Source organism: Seriola aureovittata, chromosome 16, assembly GCF_021018895.1.
Source record: "Seriola aureovittata isolate HTS-2021-v1 ecotype China chromosome 16, ASM2101889v1, whole genome shotgun sequence".
Lineage (NCBI taxonomy): Eukaryota > Metazoa > Chordata > Actinopteri > Carangiformes > Carangidae > Seriola > Seriola aureovittata.
In genome coordinates, this window is record NC_079379.1 from 19830406 (window position 1) to 19850106 (window position 19701).

Genomic DNA, 19701 nt, shown 5'->3' on the forward strand with positions numbered 1-19701 from the left:
AAGCCCTGTGATAGACTGGTGACCTGTCCCGTCCGGGGTGTACCCTTCCTCAGCTCAGCTGGGATCGGCTCAGCTGGGACAGCTAATGGATGGACGGGTGGGAGGAGTTGTCATGTGCTTTGTGGTTAGTAGTTCAAGTTTTCACAGGAAGCGGGTTTCAGAGAAGGTGGATTTGCTGGGAAGCAGTTGATACTCTTCTGGGTCACGTTGTGTCAAATCAGTTTGGATCAGTTGTCAGTATTTGTGCTTTTTTTAATTTCATTTAATTTTTTTTTTTTTTTAAAGTTACACAAAAAGGTGCATTCAAACACCCAGTGTGTTAGATTGCAATTTCCATTAAGTATTGAAAAAAGGGGCCACATAGGCAGTAATTTAACTGCAAGCTATGAAATGTGACCCAGATGACTTGACTTTGCTGTTCTGGCTTAACAACTCTTTGTGGCTGTGATCACAGTTAATCTGCAGGGCATAAAGGAGACACTTTACTTTAATTATGTGCCCAACCTGTTGTGACTAGCATCAAAAGCTGCTCCCTTTCATTTGCCTTCACCCCTCACATTCCTACTTGCTTGTGCTGATACAGCACTACTATACCAACACTTCTATTGGAGACAAATTGTTGTGGGTATTGGCAAGATATTGCTCTTTTTGAACATGTAATGATAATAATGTTGCATGCAAACTGGTAGTTCATGTACACACTGCAATTACATGGAACTTGCTAAGAGAAGGACATGTGTGGACACAAAATTGGCTAATGGAAGGTGGCATTCGTTAGTCTGTCAGTACTAAGTAAGCACCTTTATTCTGTTGCATCATTGTTCTGATGATTCAGGCTCACTGCATTACAGAGCCTCCAAACAAAAGAATTTGTTTAAAGCAGAGATAGTCAAATATCTAATGTGTAAACAGAGGGAAAGGCCAACATTTAGATATTACTCAGTCTGTCAGTCATATCCACCTCACCTCAGATACCTGGTTATCATTAAAGGAGCTGTGAGTTTTCTCTGCCACCAAGAGAGATTCCTTGCCAGGAGCAGGTGCTGCTGATTGTCGCTTGGTAAGAGCTTTGGCCATCATTGCGTTTATAAGACAAGAGGTTATAATACACCCTCTGAGCAGCACTACGTCCTCAGGGCAGATTGAAGGCTGCAGCGGGTCGCTACTGGAAAGTGATGACACAGGCTAGCTGGTTGGTATGCTAATTTCAATAAAAGAGAAGACATGATAGAGACATTTCCACTGCTGGACACAGCTGTTAATGCTAATGCTGGCTATGTAGCAATGGCCAAACTTACAAATAGCTCCTTTAAACTGGAAAATGTAGGGCACTCACAGGGAAGAGTTTCCCTCTCCGCTGGAACTGGCTGTATTGAATGAGTAAGCATGGAAATGATTGGGCTGGGATTCAGCAAGTAAATGTTTTAATACTGCTATTACAGTATATGAGCTGAAACCTACTGCCTCAACCAGAACAGGCAGCAGCTGTGTCCAAAATCACCCTCTCATTCATTCATTCATTACTCCCTTTATAACTGACACTTAGTAGTGAGCAGAAAATTGCGATTTCCGACACTTACACGTCATATAAAAGACACATCATTCACAGATGTTTTGTCACATTAAAATGTGATGCTTGGCTTTATGGGATTGAAAGCAGAAAGCAGTGTGCATACCTCGGCCAGCAGAGCTTTTTCACAGCAGACATTTTGACTGACCACAGCAGGAAAAGCACAGGTGGAACTACTAACATTGGCAATGGCTCTGTTCTATTCAGTGTCCCAGGAAGCCTGTTCAAAGACCCAGCGTGTATATACCAAACACTGCACCTGGCTCAGTGTTATTATTTACACCTGCTTTATCATTTATTTCTTGCTTTGACATGTTAAAATGTGTGCTGTGAAAAAGGCCTGTTGTGGACATTTGGGGAGGTACTACACAGTAAATGAACGTCGAATTCGGACCCTTAAATAAAATGCATGCACCATATCATCAAAAAGAGAGTGATTTTGGATATAGCCAGACTTGGCAAATACACGATGATGGAGTCTCTATAATATTTGACATATAAAGCAAATCAGTGAAAGATTAGTGCTATGGTGATCAGGGATAAATGCATTTAGGTTTAGGGGAAGAAACATTTAATGACAAGTTTGACACAGTATAACGTATCATACAGCAAAACACAAAAACTCTTTAAACATTTTCAGCTGCCAGAATCAAAGTCAGTATTCATTTCCCTGAGATTCCTGCCCTGGGGTCAGTGGCCTTGGTTGCTTTTAGGAAGCGAGTGAGTTATAATAACTTGCACATACTGTAACAGTTATACAACAAAAAAGTCTTTATACTGTTGATGACTAAGTTGCCCCTAGGAATCTGTAAAAAAAATAAAAATAAAAAAATACAGGGCAGTTTATACTTTATGTGATCAATTGTCATTTTCAGTATGATAGTTTTCCTTTTTGTCTTTTCTCCCATTGTAGCTCTTGCTGTGTAGATATTACAAGGTGTTGCCCATGAAGAAGGGACTGACCATTTTAATTTAATTTATGTCCCAGACTGACATTAAAGCAAAGAATAAAACTGCTGTGTGTCTCTGTCACGACTCCACATCTGCTGCAGACACAACAACCCGAGATGATGCATGTACACAAAAACAAACAGCATCAATCATACTGAGGTGATTGTTTCAAAGTCCATGTTTTTTGACAGTGTGGCTCAGAGCGACAGAACATTGAACTTTGCTGTTATCAGCGTGGTCAGACCTTTTTGGCACTGAGACATCTAACCAAGACTGGTGATGTCAGCGTGTTTAGGTTGACAGCCTGTCTGCCTGCACATCACCAGGTTGTGTTGGCGTCAGTGAGGCTGTGTTAGAAGAGACAATTACACATTGACTGGCCAAACTGCTTTATACTTCAGTTTCCAGAAATCATATGATCTGTGCGAATTTGTGCTTATTGCTAATAAGAGTAATGTAAAGGATCTTAAATACTGAGGAAGAGGTACTTTCCAATGTTCAATGAGCCCCACGTATTCATACATACATGCAAACTGTCCAAGCATCGGGAAAGTTCTGAGAAAAGTTCAGAGCTGGGTCAGAGGTTCAAAAAAAGTTAAAAACTTTGAGTCTCATCCCACCCCTGCAGGGGTCTGTGATTGGAGAGTTCAGATCTTTTCTCTGCACTGCAAGGTACAACAACAACAACAAGCTCAGCAAAAGAAGAGAAGCTCATGATGTAATAAAAGACTATAGAGTAATAATAATATATCTATAACACAAGATGTGTTTTTAATGTCAACAGTTTGTCCGCAGACGAGATGATGCAGATATCAGAGAACCTCCAGGGATTTTCCAGCCACGTCTGACGAGAAAGAACGAGAACAGGATATTTGTGAGAACGAAAACAAGACAGCGCCGACATGCACAGACAAAACAATGGTCACCTGCAAACAAGAAAGTGCACTGCAGTTGGCTTAGTGATAATAACAGGAAGACAGCAACAGCAACACAAATACACAGGTGACTGTGCACAGTACGTGTAGATGTGCCAGGCTCAGTCTGTTATTGTAATTACAGTAAACACTTTTTTACTTTTATGAGTTCTGCACCCCACCTTTCTTACTCAGTATTACTCAAGTCTGTACAAAAGAACTTCAGGTTTGTCGGGTTTGATCAGCTTCGTTTCACTTTAGTCCTGTTTTAGTCCCAGTTTGTGCCCCTGTATTCAAAACACATTAAAATATAAATTATAACCTCTGTGTTTTTGTTTTTCCGTCTTTCTAAATCATGCATATTGAAATAAATGTGTCAGCTGCATGTTATGATCTGTTTTCAAATTTATGTGCGAAATGATGCAAGTTACCATGTGAACTAAGCTGACCAGCTGATGGCTGTAGCATCATATTTACCGTGCAGATATGAGTGTCTGTCTTCTCAACTAACTCTCGGCAGTCAGATCAGATCAGAGGACTGGGATCAGTTTCAGCTCAGATCAAAGCTATTTAGCACTTTAAGCTTAGCACAAAGACTATAAGCAGGGGAGAGTATTACAGTAGCCTTCGTGTCTGGACATCTGTGTGCATGTAGCTGGCACTCAATACCTGTAATATGAGTGATCAAGACATATTACATTCATCTCTGGGTCAGTTTTAGGGTATCATAGTTCATAGTGCAGTGCAGAGTTAAAGGGGATAGATCAATAATGTAGATGGGAGGATGTAAACAGATGATATAGAAACATTAAGGAGAGTAATGTGCACATTATCATACACACATTGCATTGACTTCCATTCATTTCCAGTAGAGTTCCTCTTACCATTCATTTCCCACCCCTAAGTGTAACCATAAAATTTGTGTTCACCTTCAAAATTAATGATTTACATTATAGTGACTTTTTGTCCCCATAAAGAAGACATATCATCATGTGACTATGTTAACACAATATGAGTAATACTTGGACTTCACACACACACACACATACACACTCGTGCACATCAGAAATGCATATCACATGCAGATAAACAGACACTGCTGCTGCGACACACACACACACATTCAAGCTGCTATAAAACAAAGTCTAGTTGCCTTGGTGTAAAACGGAGGAATTTAAGATGATTAAAGTCAATTATCACATTTACTATCATAATCACAAGCAATAAAACTACTAACTTAAAATCTTTAACATCTATAAACACTGACTTGATAACATCCACCTCAGCAGCAGCTCAGTTACATGGCAGACTAAGCTCTCTGTTATGTTTAGGCTTCATCGTGGATCATGTGCCCAGTGCCACGTGGGAGGTCACTGTGGCGTGACTGTGTAAAGATTCAGCTGGAGGTTGCCTCAAGCTACCAGAGGTCGTTTTGACTCTCAAGTATTTGACTGCTTCAGGTCAGAACACGGACTTCAGTGTTGTGTCGGTCACTATCGTTCAACAGATTGATTTGTTGGCGAATGAGTAGCTCGGATTGTTTCTGGTGATCCATCAGATGCTGTGATGACGTGAACTGCGCTGATATATTCAGTGGCTCTCTCTCATCATGTGATGTTGTACAACATGTGGACGAGAGCAACTGCGGCGTCATAATAGACTTCATACAGCTGACTGTGTATGGTTATGCTCTCATGGGGGTTTATTTATGTTTAGAATGGAAACTGTGACGTGTGCAGGAGTGTGCGTCTGTGTGAGAGTGTAAATACTCTGTGTGTGTGTGTGTGTGTGTGTGTGTGTAGTGCACCCACCCCTTGGCATGTCCGCCTCTGACCCTTGGGAGAAAACAGGCAAGGACAGTCAAAGTAAACTGGAGTTCACTGTCGGTCAGTTGATCTGTGGGCTCTATCTGCTGCAACTTTGTTTTTATTATTATTTCATTTCTCTTCATTAAGAACAACATCTCAGTATTTACAGGAACATAAAGAAGTACAAGCAGCACATGTTCCCTTATTGAAATAGGTCAAACGTACAAGTTAATTTGCATAGTTGACTAAATTACAAATCCATAACACACATTCAGATACTTTCCAGTAAGACCAGACTATTTATCTCAGGGAGTAAACCATTATCTAAACCCATTAGCCATTATCTTTATAGCCAATCCATAGATATTTCAGTTATTGCTTCCTGTCTCCTGTTGTCTAAGACCTCTTGAAATCTCTTCTCAGATAGTGTCTCTGAAGTGAGTGGGATATCAGTTAGAGTGAAATGAAGCTAATCAGCAGGGCAGTTGAGGACAACATGATAAGTCTACAAGTGTATAAAATTGTATAATAAACAATGGATACCTTTTCCGGTGCTGTTTCTTTCATTTTATTTTTCTGAGCATATTTTTCAGTTTTAAAGTTATAATTAGACTAAAAGTAATAGCGCCAGGCAGTTCCCTAAAGCTGTGAACTACTTCAAACAGTACAGAACAATGTACACTGTTGGGTCGTGGACGGTGAAGTTACCCTTAACATCAGGGCATCGATGACTTCATACTTATGCTGCACCTTTGCTGCCACCTTCTGGAACACCTGCTGAAACACAGTGTCTGTTGTTGATACAATAATCTACAGTGATTACCGTGTTTTTGTTTGTTTTTTTGTTTTTGTTTTTGACTGTAAATAACTTTTTATTGCTTTTGACAAAAATGTGTAGCGTGACCACATTTTTCAAATTTTGTGAATTGTTCTCACTCAACCTCCACCAAAACTCTGTGTATTTACAATCAGTTTAGCATATTAGCATTTTAAAAACAAAAGGGAAACAAAAAAGAAAACATCTATGCTGAAAACCTGTATATAGAACTAAACAGAAAAGTAACAATGGGGTGAAGGGGATGATCGGTCTTGTGTGCAGGGAAAGATTCTGTCCAGCAGGGAGCAGCAAAAGTTAATGTTTGCGTTATGGTGACCAGGGCTGGGATTATTCACACTTCACTATTACATACTACACACAATGCAATTATAAGACAAACACAGTAACAATGGGCATTGAGTTTATATAGAAGACCATAATAATACCCAATAGGATCTTTCTCTTTCTATGCAGGTTTACAGTGTTTGGGTGAATACAACAAGGAGTTCTCATGTGGTGACAATATCAACACCCACTCTGTTTGTTCCAAGGACCTTGGCTGTGCTCTCAGGGTCACATAAGAGAGAAGTCCTTGAGTCCTTGAGCTGAAGCTGTTGATGATGAAGTAGAGTTGGAGACTGAAAAAAACACTGATGTGGTGCTACTGTTAGAGCATGACTCTGGTTCTCGTCACAGTGAAACTGTGAGACTAAATTGTGCCATTCCGAACTGCCACCGTCACAAATAGAAAAAACCAATAATGTTTCTCGTCTAGCTTTTCTAATTTGGGGTCTGAATCAGGATTGTATATTGCCAGATATGGTCACCAGACATGGTGACAATATTAGTCATTCTTGCTTCTTTAGATATGTGAGGCGTCGGCGTCAGCAGAGTGCCAGTCAGTGTCATGGATCATGAACATTATATAATGTTGAACAGCTTGAAGATATATATATCTATATATATATGTACATATATATATTTGTAGTGATTGATGTGTGATACTTCATCTGTGCTTATCTGATAAATGCACAATCATCATCATCATCACACATTAGCAGTTCTGATGTGTGAACAGGAGAGAATACAGACTAGACAGCAGCGCATTATTGACTCAGTGTTTATTTTTTTAAAGCAGCAATATTCAAAAAGAAAGAAAGTTAAAAAAAAGTTAGTAACAAAACACACTGACTCCGGTTATTATCCGGTTGGTTGATGACATTTCACTCAATTGGATATGTGCCTATCAGCAACAAAGAGGTGAGACAATGTAATGAGATGCCATGTTTGCTGTCCCTGGGTTATAAAGTACTGTGGGGAGTGGCAGCTTTCAGGTTAAACATGATGAACATAACAACATCGTTTAGAGACAAATGTGTAATTATATAACTGGTTGACTTCTGTGTGCCACCTAGTAACCACAACCCTGTCTGCAGAGAACTGCTGTATACTGTAGATTATGTACACTTACCTAAATATACAACTGCAGTACACATGGCAATGATGTTACTGACATTTGACAATTTAGCTCTTTTTTTTCATCAAGCAATAAAGTAATCACTAGTGCAGATGTTCCCTTTGCCACTGTTGTTACACTGCTGTGAATAACAAAGTGTATGTAAGATAATGTAAATGTGATTACTTCAGGGACAGCTGGAGACATGGTGGATCTTAGCTGACCACCAGTTTCCAGTGTATCTCTTTAAGTGGGATGGGGGAAGTATTGGGTGATGTCACTGCTACCTGTCTGACTGACTGAGTGATTAATCACCAGGGGGCTCGGAGTGGGAGGAGAGGGCGACAGGGATCGGATTGGAATGAGGGAGGGAGGGGCAGAAGACTGATCAATCACAATGATTGACAGACTTGATCTGAGGATCATCATCCCTCGAGGATAACAGGCAGCACCAGAGTCAGACACAGGCTCAAAAAACATGCACATTTACGCATATGATGCACAGTGAGACACACAAATGGGCACAGATGTGCATAGGAACTGACATACAGTTTGTGCACACACACACACACACACACACACACGAATGCACACAAACAATCCCGGGCATGTGCACACAAATTGCCATCACAGCACAACCGACACGTGGGTGCTGGTTTTCACCCCCACCCACCCTTGAGTAATGTGTCAGCATTGGAAGAAATACTCCCAGACACTGGTTTGATTATAATAACCTGGATGTATTTACTGCCATGACAGAGAGAGAGAGAGACACACACACACACACACACACACACACACACACACACACACACAGAGTTTGTGATCATCACCATATATTAATGTCAGTGACACATTCCCATCATGATACCTTGCAAGAGGGAGGAGAGGGAGGGAGAGAGCAGATTCATGGACGGAGATATACAGTGCAGTGTTAGATTTAATGCTGCCACGTGCAAGCATGTGCACAAATACTAAGAAGAGCAGTGCACAGAAAAAAGTTCTGCATCACATCTTATCAGAGAAGGTGGATGAATATTCACAGACTCCACTCCCTCCCCCCTCCTCCCTCTTTGTTCTTTGTTATTCCTCTTAACCCCCCACCCCCACCCAACCAACCCACCCACCCCTCCCCCTTCTGTGTTACAGTATCTTACACCTCATGCAGATTAGTGGTAAATTATTGCAGTTTCAGAGAGAGAGAGACATCTGCCACTAGCCAGGGCCGACACATGGAATCCCACCCAGAGCCCCGAGGCAAGAGGCTGCCACTTGAGAGACCCCAGCCCATCATCAAGGCCTCTCCCTGAGGTCGGATCATTTCACCCCCACCCAGCAGTAGTACCATATATAGCGTCTATTGTTGCTCAAAATTTCTACTCAATCCTTATATTTCTTCATAGTTTTGGATTATTTTCACTTCCTACTTTCTGTTCTTCTTACACACACAATTGACCAAGATTATAGAGACATTTGCATTTCATTTTTATCTTCATCCCTCCCCATTGATCCTACATTTTACCCCTCATCCCTTCCCCCAAGGTAGTAGCTTTACAATAGGGGTAGTGTGTATCATTCAAAGTATCACCCCCCCCCCCCCCCCCCCCCCCCACAGTTAAGATGTAACAAGATGCTCCTCATTGATATCTGCTCCTGATTACATCTGGCTACTCTGTGTGCCTCAGTGTGGTTGTGTGCATGTGTGTGCGTTGGGGGTGTAATGGTATGTAACACTGGCACAATACATACACTATAGGGGGGGTCATGGTTTGGACTGCATTTGGGGAAAACAAAAGAAAACAATTCTTTCCATTTATTTTGAAATTCTCACTGAAACACTTACATATGGTCAGTTAGAAGAGAAGAGAACAAAAGGCAACAAAGGAACAAAAGAAAATATGTCAGTACTGCTCCAGCTATAAGCATGTGAAGGAAATTTTCTTACTTATTAGTGGGAAACCATAATGTGGATGTAGGAGTTTTTATTTGCTCTTGCTATATTGACTAATGTGTAAGCAATGCCATGTATACGATATGTAGATTCTTTACCTAAGCAAAAATACAAATATCAAAATTTAAAAATATGCTTACTCTATTACAAATTAAAGTCCTGTAATAAGATTTGAAAAAGTTAAGTAGTATCAGCAAAATATACTTGCATATAAAAGTAATGTCAGTGTGATATATTATTATATCTGCATTGTTTTATTGGATCATTATCACTGATGGATTAACATGTAAACAGCATTTTAATGTTGGAACTGCTTCATAGTTCAATCTATAACAATGCTTTATGTTTCATAATCTGACCATATGTTCAGATTCTAAATATGAAATTGGAATTGGAGTAGATGTACGTACATGGTGGCATAAAATGAAAATACTCTAGTATAAGTGGCTCACAGCTGCAGGCATCAATATTTTTATACCGACGAAGGATGAAATGATTATGTGTAATGTAAAAGGCGCCACTCATACAGATGAACCAGCAGATAAGAGTCACTTACTCTGCAGTTAGAGCTAAAAGAAGAGCGAAAATTGGACTTTTCTACTACTATTCATCAGATGGATTTGCCAGTGTTGTGTTCACAGTTTGTTACTGCTGCCCCCAAGAGGCCATGAAATCAGTTAAAGCAGGTAAGTACAGTATTGAGTAAAATATTTAGTTACTGTTGAGCAAATAGTGGCTGTATATAGACTGTAAATTGGCTGTAATAGTTAAGAGGACTGCAGTTATTAGGCTAACAGGTGGGTAGCAACAGCAACCCAAAACTGGCCATTTATTCAACTGAATGATGTAATTATTTGTGAATTAAATGATTTAAATACTGTTTGATAAAGTGGGTTTGTGCACATGGACATGTGGGTTTATGTTTGTGTGTGTGTGTGTGTGTGTGTGTGTGTGTGTGTGTGTGTGTGTGTGTGTGTGTCTGTGTCTGTGTCTGTGTGTCTGTGTGTGCACTTTCAAGCATGAGTGCATTATAACTAAGTCTGTTAAGCAGAGAGAGAGAGAGACAGAAAGATTCCCAGAATGACTTAAATTCCTTTAGCCAGTGACCTTCTGCCAGCAATGTCAGAAGGCCATATGCTTCACAGACAATAAGGAGGAGATACACACAGACACACACACGCAGTCACACAAACAACTGGCTGCCACAGTTTGGCAACATTTGAGGAGGAGCTGGAGGAGGTATTGTTAACGTTAACCATTGTGTCTTCCTCGGCAGGGATGGTGAGAGACAATTGCTGGGTGTTTGTGTGGTTGTGGAGGGGGAGGCAAGGAGTTTGTGAAGGGAGAAGGGAGAGCAGAAAGTCTTTGTAGTGAGGTGAGGACCCAGAGAGACCCCAATGAATATATGGTCTTAAGCAGCAGATTGTGTGTGGGCGCTGAACACTTGCACTGTGTCATTTCGAAGGAATCGTACATCAAATGCTGGACAATGAAGTGAAATTCCCACAATTCTTCTGGGCCATCGCTGACAGTTCAGGGATCTGTAATGCAGCCACATCTTAGGCAAAATCTGTTCTATATATACTCCTACTTCAACATCCCAATGTCCTCTCCCTCTGCATGTGTTCTCATACTGACTGTGGGAGCATTATCACACTCAGACCACTGTTATTTTGTCTGGGAGACAGAGGAGATAAGTGTTCTCCTCTCAGTGATCACCTGCCATTACGCAAAAACAAAATTGGATTTTCCTCTGGTTCCAGTGTGCAAGAGATTGGAGTCTTGATTGGAGGCGGTCTATCGTCCTCCCCGCTACCCCACCATCTTCACCTAATAATACCTCACTCATATATTTGTTTCCTGCAGGAGTAAGAGGTATCATTACAGGGCCCATAATCATACTTTATAACAGAGTAAGTGTGTTTTCCAATTTGACATTTTGACAGTGCTAGTAATTTAGCAATTCTAAAACATGCCCATACGTAGTGACACTCTTGAAGAGGCATAAAGTCATTAGAGTTTACTAACGCCACTGGTTTTACACATGAAGACCAATTTATAAGTTATGGAGAGAACTGCTCAGCCTGTGTATATTCGCTGTGTCCCAATTCAGGATTTCCAGTAGGAGTCTACTATACTGCATTATGGGAAATGTAGGATCCAGTGTGTTTGGAACTTGACGCATACAAATGTTATAGGATACTGTGGCCTCTGCAGCTTCTTTTTTTAATCTGGCTCTTATGAGTTCCTCAACCTTATGGAAATGCAATACTAGGTTGCAGCAAGGGTGTTTATTTTAGTGAACTCGTTCGCACTATTTTTGGCGTGAAGTCATATTAGAACATTCCAATGCCATTTTAACCGATAATCGATAAAAATAAATTTAAAATGTGCTGCTTAGGATTTGCTGCAGAAGTCTGTCTCTGATCTGTATAGTTTCCATTCTGTGGTCCAGAGCAATGTCCCGCCCACAGCTCCATCTGATTGGTTATACGTCACGAGTAACACCCTATCAACGCCGAAGGCTGCTCTGTACACAGACGGACACAGACACGCGCAGCTCCGGTCAACGAGCGGCTCCGGTTAAGGGCTGAGCTGTGTGTTGGAAGGTAAGACAGCAGGCATCACTGAAGCTGTAATAAACATCACAATCCTCTACACTGAAGTTACAACAACGCCACACTCTGATGAACAAGTTCATCTGTCGATTCAAAACACACCGAGCAAGAGAGAGAGAGAGAAGCTAGCGCTAACTGCTAAGCTAAAGTAACTAGCATCTGAATAGCATGTTAGTGCAGTAGATGAGCTTGTATATGGGAGGTATTTTGCATTTTATGACTAAAGCATGAAACTCCTGCTTCTATAAGTATTAAGTTTATTTTCAAATGTGGAGGAATTTCAGATGTGACCTCTGGGACAGGGCAGACCACCTGGAGTAATGTGTGTGGTCCAGACCAGACTAGCATGCTAGCTTCTTATTGGAATGTTTGCCAATGTGCTAGCTAGCCATGTGATTCCATAGAGCACAGCAGAAATTGTCAGTGCTTTTAATAAGCTATAGCTCATTAACACCAGGAAATTGTGGGGTCTGCAGTTCCCTGGCAAAATTGGTGCTCTAAGCAAAATTATGTGACACGGCCACAGCAGCAAATATGCGTCTTTATGCAATTTTGGCAAAGATACACAAGAAACCTTGGGGTATGTAGATTATATGCAGAAACACTCATGCTTTAGTCATAAAATGCACAACTGTTTCGCCTATCTGCCCCACTGTGTAAACAACTGCTGAATTAGTGAAAGTTGCTAAAAGGAGCAAAGAGCTCTGTGTGCTGGAGCTGAAGTAGTGTAAGTTTAAATGTACAGTAGGCAGTTAGACACTGTGATGAAGAAAATATTAACTGTGTTCAGACAGAGCAGCAATAAACTATACCAGCAACAGAAACTCCACAGAGCGGCGATGAGATACTACGCTGACTGCAGCAGGTGAACGGTCACAAACTACTGTTACTGAAAAGACATTTTACTGCAGTAGAAGTAAAATCACTGTGTAAAAATAAAAGTACAAAGTAAGTCAGTTATAATGTTTCTGTGTAAACATGCTACATTTTAAAAGGGGAGGGGTAAAACACGTTAAATGGTGATAATAATATATGATAAAACTGTTAAATTTAAGATCCCCTTTAGGTTACCATGTGAATCCTACTAATATACACTCAGTTGACAATTTATTAAGAACATCCAGCTAGAACTGATGTAGTATAATAAAACAGTCCTGCAGTAAATCCTCCTTCATGAAGGTTATAATGTTCAGTTTTTAAATAAAATTATTTTAGACAGTTGTTAATTCAACTGTATGATCATTTTATAGGAATTATTTTATATTCTGGAACAGCAGCAGACCAGAGAAGCAGAGGAGGTTGATGAGGAAACAGGTGCATCTTCAGGATTTTAGATGAGGTTTTAAATGAAAAAAATGATCCTCTTTGTTTTGGAGGGGTGGTGGGGTTGTTGCGTTCCTACCAATGTTGAGACGAAACCTACACCCTTTGATTGCAGCTGTTCCCCTTTAAGCCTGACATTATTATTTCTCATTAAATGTGATAGCACAAATCACATTCATTTGTGTAAAAAAGCATGTAATGAAATGCAAGAAATGACAAGAATGAATTAATGCTTAAAGTTGTATTAACTCTTACTATTTGGCCAACTGTGGACAGCAACAACAACCTGTACACCCAACACTGAATTATTATCACCTTTTAAAGTTGGTGTGGTGAACTTGTTAATTCATTCATTCATTTGGAGTCATGTGCCTGATGAATGTATGTCTGATTCTCATTCTAACCTTTGTTCTTATTTTGATCTCTAACTCTTGAGGGAAAAATCTGGCTCTTTAGATGCTAAATGCTACACAATGTTCACCAGCTAGCTGCTAACTTTCTCCATCTGCCAAAACAGTGAAGTTGTGGTATATGTGTAAAACCAAAACAATGAACTGAAAAATGCTAATATGCTCTTTAAAGCTCAGGGGAACCGCAGAGTTGCATGATAATTCCTTGGGGGCTCATCAATTTGGGCTCCCGCTTTCACATACAACTAGCTACTTGATCCATTGTTACTGTAATATAAAAATATTGATTATAGCAGCTTTAAATAAAAGACTTTTTCCATTTTAGTGGTTGCTTACCTTACACTTATCACTCTGAAAACATGCTTCCAGTATTTGGTTGCTGAATAAATGGTCTCAGAGCTCTTAAGTGATGCTGAGAGTAATGTACCAGTGTAGTGAAATAAATTAGGCAATGTACTATGATAAACTGTGAGCTACTGGAGCGATCTATGTTGACAGTCTTGTTTTGTTTTGAGTCATCTTTGTATGGAGAATCAAACCCACAGGGCCAATAAGAATTACCCTCACTCTGCAAATGGCAATTAATCTTAATTAAGAGTAATTATGAGGCGAGGTGGTCTCTTCCGCTTCCTTTTATCTCCACTTACCCTCCTGTGTTGCATAAGGAACTCTGTTTATAGCTTGTACATTTCTGACAAGAGCCTATCAAGAAAGAAAAACAGATGTGGTTTTCCCTTCCCATTTGCAGCAGCAGGGTTAGTTCATCTGAATATCAAATAGCATCAAAGCTGTCACTATGGAGATTAGACAGTTCAGTCAAGTCTACACAATCAGTTTTACCTGATTGTTACACAAGAAAACACACATGCAGATTTTTTCAAACAGTTTATGACAGTTACATTCTGCTAAATAAGTCAGTGCTTGCCAACTTTCAAGAACACCCATATATTGTTTTGCATGAACTGATGTGATGATAATGTGGAAATGAATGCTCAGATCTCTCCTTTCTCGCTCAACTTCCTGTACTCTCCAACCAACACAGATGCCTCCATCTATCAGTCTTCACTGTTGACAAGCCAAAGCCACACTCCCTCTTTTGATCTCTCTGCAGGGCGCTGTGTGTGTGTGTGTGTGTGTGTGTGTGTGTGTGTGTGTGTGTGTGTGTGTGTGTGTGTGTGTGTGTGTGTGTGCGTGTGCGTGTGTGTGTGTGTGTGCGCCCATCTGTGTCTGGGTGCCCATCTGTAGGTTACCACACATCCCTGCCTCTCTTGCCTCCAGGCTATAAGACCAGCTCAGGACCAGTATTCAGCAGCCAGGAATCCCATTTAGCACCCCCATCTCTCCTTTAAAGCTGCAGGAGGTGAGCATTTTATATGAAAATAAATCTACATAAATACATAAATCTTACTAACCCGAATCAGAAAGTAGAGCTATATAACAAAGAAACATGTCTCACCTTGAAAATTGAGATGCCAGTGATTTACCCAAAGTGGTTTAATTATTTCTATATTTTTGTTGACAATTATTTTGGAAATATATCTTGCATCTTGTCTGATCAACAAAGGCTGAGCTTTCGCTCCCCCAGCTGCTTTAGACATATTAGCCTTCAACTAATGACTCTGGTTGTTTAGCTCCCCATGGGACACCACACACCTCCCACCATCTGGAGGAACCACAAATACATTTAAATTGAAGACTGAAATAAAACTTTGTGGGATCTTTTTGACTCCGTGTTCAGCCTCTCTGGCACAGTTTTCTTCTAGGCCACGCCCTGGAAATCCAAACTTTTTCACTTGCTTGGCTTGAAACTAAGCCAACCATTGCCTTAACCCCAACATCCATGGGCTAAAGCATTCAATTAAAGCACGTCAAAGTCAGGGTTTGCAAATGGTGTAAAAACAACACTGACATATTATTACCCTATAAAGTTGATATAGTAAATATCTCAACTAGCAATTGCCTGTTTGCATATCCAGCAGACAAGGAACAACAATAGCATTCATTTGAAGTTGTATTTGTGTCCATCTGCCAAATGTAAGTCAAATATTCACTCTTTTGTTTTTGTCTGATTCTTTGTTTGTCAGTACAATTATTAAAAATGTACTGAACCATTTATGGTGTTAAGATCTTTGACTTTGTATGAAAATAGTCTGGATCCGGTGGAAGAAAATGCACCAGCAGCATTCAGGAATGCTTACATCATTATTTAGTTCAACATGCAACTAATACAATTACACAATAACAATAGAGGTTGCAACATAGCAATGAGAAAATACATACAGCTGTAGAGCTGTATGAATTATAGTACTGACTACTTACTTTTTCCTTTTATTTTTCTCTTATAAGAGCTAGACAGGTGTGTGTAGGATTGTTTGGCCTGGGTGGTTTGCGCTATACTGATGGGTTTTTCACTACAAATGACCATTTTCTCATTAAATACCAACATTTGACCCATTTTATACAGAAATATATCAAGTTGTCTAGCTTGTACCACCTGTACAACTTTGGATTAGCACTGCCACTTCAGAGGAGGAAGTATTCGAGTGGATTTTCTTCAACAGTCTAAACTACATGCAGGACGATGGAGACACCAAAATTCCCATAAATGTTAAGATGAATGACAGAGTTGTCTGTCTGGGCTTAGAGTCTAGTGGACTGAAGAGCTTCCTGAAATGCTGCCTGATGAAGGCAAAATATCACAGAAAATGTTGACAGGGATTTCTTTGGGGTTAATTCAGTCATCCCAAACCTTGTCAGTTTTAAAGCAACTTTGTAAACTGATATCTGAGAGGCGCTCAGGTTCCAGATTCCAGAGAAATGTGTCCTCCAGCCAGTCAGGCGTAAGAGAACCAGTCCTCACCACTAGATGTCTCACTACTGAACAATATGTTCTGATCTGCTGCAGACAGGACACAATGGGTGAGGCATTCATGCAATGTTATACAGTTTACAGGGACACAGAGATGCTGAATTTGGTTTTAAGATGAAACCATCATAATATTTGAAGTTTTGATGGATTTAATGGAGGGTAAGCTTTAACTCATTTTACCCACCTTTTAATTTAAGGATTGAAAATAACATTACTGCTACAACTTAAAGCTGCTCTAATCATTTGTTTTATTAACAGTGGATCAAATTACAATGTGTAATGTGAAGTGGTTCACTTGTAGTGACACACCAACAGAGGAATCTTCACCTGAGTTTTAGTGTTTTTCAGCTCATTGTTTTGGTTTTCTGCCATCAATCAAACAAACTTTCATCTTCTGTTTCCAGCAGAAGCAGACAGCTGTTTCAAGTGAAACATCTGTAAAAATCCATCATGGCTTCCTGCCTAGCCCCAAATGGTAAACAGATGAAGGTGGCAACCAGGCAGCAACCTCCTGCTGAAAAATGAAGCCAACACAGAAATGCCAAAAACTGCAGTTCCTTTAATGGTCACTTGAAGCTGGCTCCAAAAGCAAGTCAATCCTCACAGACTCACATATTAAAATATCCAACTTTACAGCAGCCTGGTCCAAAAAAACAGTGTTGGCCTCTATAACTAATTATTTCCCCTTTCATCACAACTGTACTGGTACGTACAAGCCAAGATGTTGCAAACACTCAATTTCCACCACAAAAACATTCATTCATGCTTTTGTGGTAGAATGTTTTGTTTGGGGTTTTTTTTTGTCTAATGGGTTTAGACCGTCGCCAGCTGGAGGCCACATGTGCTTAACACATCTTTTATATTTACCATTACATCATTATTGATTCCTAAAATTACAGGGTGCCTAAAGTTTTCTGCTGAAGAGAGAGAGGGATCTCTTTTTCCCCAATGAGTATAATATTTAGCAATGAGAAACACTTATTAATGTTGACATAGACTTCACCCAGACTCTGTTCATCTGAACTGACCCTTTTTGCAGCGAGTGACCTGCTGGTATGGAGAAGCTGTGATACAAGAAGAGAACAACACACAAAATACAGTGATGGCCACCAGAGCTTTTGTGCATTCTTGCTCTGTAGACACATTCAAAAAAGGCAGCTCAGTCGGTTATATTACATGCACTTAAACACACACACTGTGATAATTTCCCTGGCAACAGTTACGTAATGTAAACGCAAAACAACCAGCGATTTATCAGTGAAAATGTTAGCAGACTATTATTTGCTTGTATTTGCTTACTACAGTTTATATGCATATATAGGATTATCTGTACTTCTGTGTGTGTGTGTGTGTGTGTGTGTGTGTGTGTGTGTGTGTGTGTGTCTGAGAGAGCATGTGCAATGCCTCAAGAATGCTCAGTAACGCTGCCCTGCCAAATATCAGCTATGTAATTGCATCATTTTCTTCAAGTCTGTTCCTGTGAACTGCTATCTCTGCACCTCCCTAAATCTCCACCATGCTCTTTCTTTTTCCTCTCCTCCCTCTTTCCCCCTCACTCCCTTGATGTATAACACCCCTTCCCTCTTTTCCCCAGTTGCCTCCTGCATTCTCCTCTAATTCATTATTTTGCACAGCATCTTTTGCCCTCCATTCTCCCTCTTCTTCTCTCTTTCTCCTGAAGACACTTGCTATTCCCTTGATTTCTGACACACCACATACTGTATATACCCCTCTCTTTTTCACACTCACACCCTCTCTCTTTACCTCTCTCTCTCTCTCTCTCTCTCTCTCTCTCTCTCTCTCTCTCTCTCTCTCTCCAGGGTACAATCTGTGCTGACAGCCTGTTCCTCCACAATTGATTCCTACCCAGAATGCAATAAAAGTCACTGAAGAGAGAAGAGGAGCAACTGAGTAACAACGGCTTGTTAATCAGTGCTGCTGATGGGTGTGTGTGTGTAATTTGGGATGGGCTCATCTATGTGCTCATGTAGATGCAAATACAAAGCATAAAGTCGATTTACTTGTTTATACATTACAGTGGCAGTGTGTTTGTAACACATGAACGCAAGGAGCCTTTCTCGCTGTTGGTATTCGGTATTGAGTCTGATTGACGTCTTAATGGATTCCCTGCCACCTTGATGCTTTTTCCATAACTGCTAATCATTAGCTGTGCTGCCGTTTGATTAAAATCAATCGATCATTTGATTTGTTTTTGTACATGTGCTTATATAAACAGATATGGAAACATGACGGACGGCCCAGGAAGATATACAAAGATTATAGATTACACTGCAGAGTTGGTTCAGAGGGAGTTAAAACTGATGGTGTGCAGTATTTCCTGCTTTGATTTACTTGTTAAATGGAAAACAGTCTCCCACACATTACTGGAAAGCCCGCATACACACATTTTTAAAGCCCCTGAAAACTTTTCATATAGCTTTATAAATAAAACATTTTGATTTAGATGTTTCTAAACTCTGATTGGTGCACTGAAGAAAAACACAAATACAGAAATCTCTTCTGCGAAATACTCAAAACTGCTCTAATTGTGACAGAAATGTGTGTCCACGTAGGGCCTCATCACTTATGATAACAATCTGATAGAGAAAATTGATTTCCAGAGTCTATCTGCTATTTTTGCCCTCGCCCCAAATAAAATGGAAGTAAATGGGATTTCAAATGTGGTTTTCACAGTATTTAAAAGTTACATTAAAGAAATTCAAAGCAACATAAATATCCCGGTTCCACTGGTTAAACCATGAACCTCATTTCTGTGAATGGTTCTTTTTACCAAAGAAATAATCCCTGAGAAACAAGGACGTTGTTTTTCAAAAAAGATGCTGCTGCTGATTTTATCAAACAAAAGTAATTCTTTAAACCTGATGTCAACACAAACTAATTTGTATTCACTTCCATTGTACAAGAATGAAGAAAATCTGAAAGACGTGAGACAAAATGCCAAAACTCAGACAAAGGAAACTGAAACTATCTCCATTACTAAACACCACAAGAGG

General features: G+C 40.1%; 1 long non-coding RNA gene across 1 annotated transcript; it reads left to right on the forward strand.

The window, feature by feature from the left end:
- Positions 1 to 11906: 11906 nt before the first annotated feature.
- LOC130183950 (uncharacterized) lies at positions 11907 to 18892 on the forward strand. Its single transcript, XR_008829907.1, has 3 exons — positions 11907 to 12076; positions 15097 to 15178; positions 18508 to 18892. It is a non-coding gene; the product is annotated as an uncharacterized LOC130183950 (long non-coding RNA).
- The last annotated feature ends 809 nt before the right edge of the window (positions 18893 to 19701 follow it).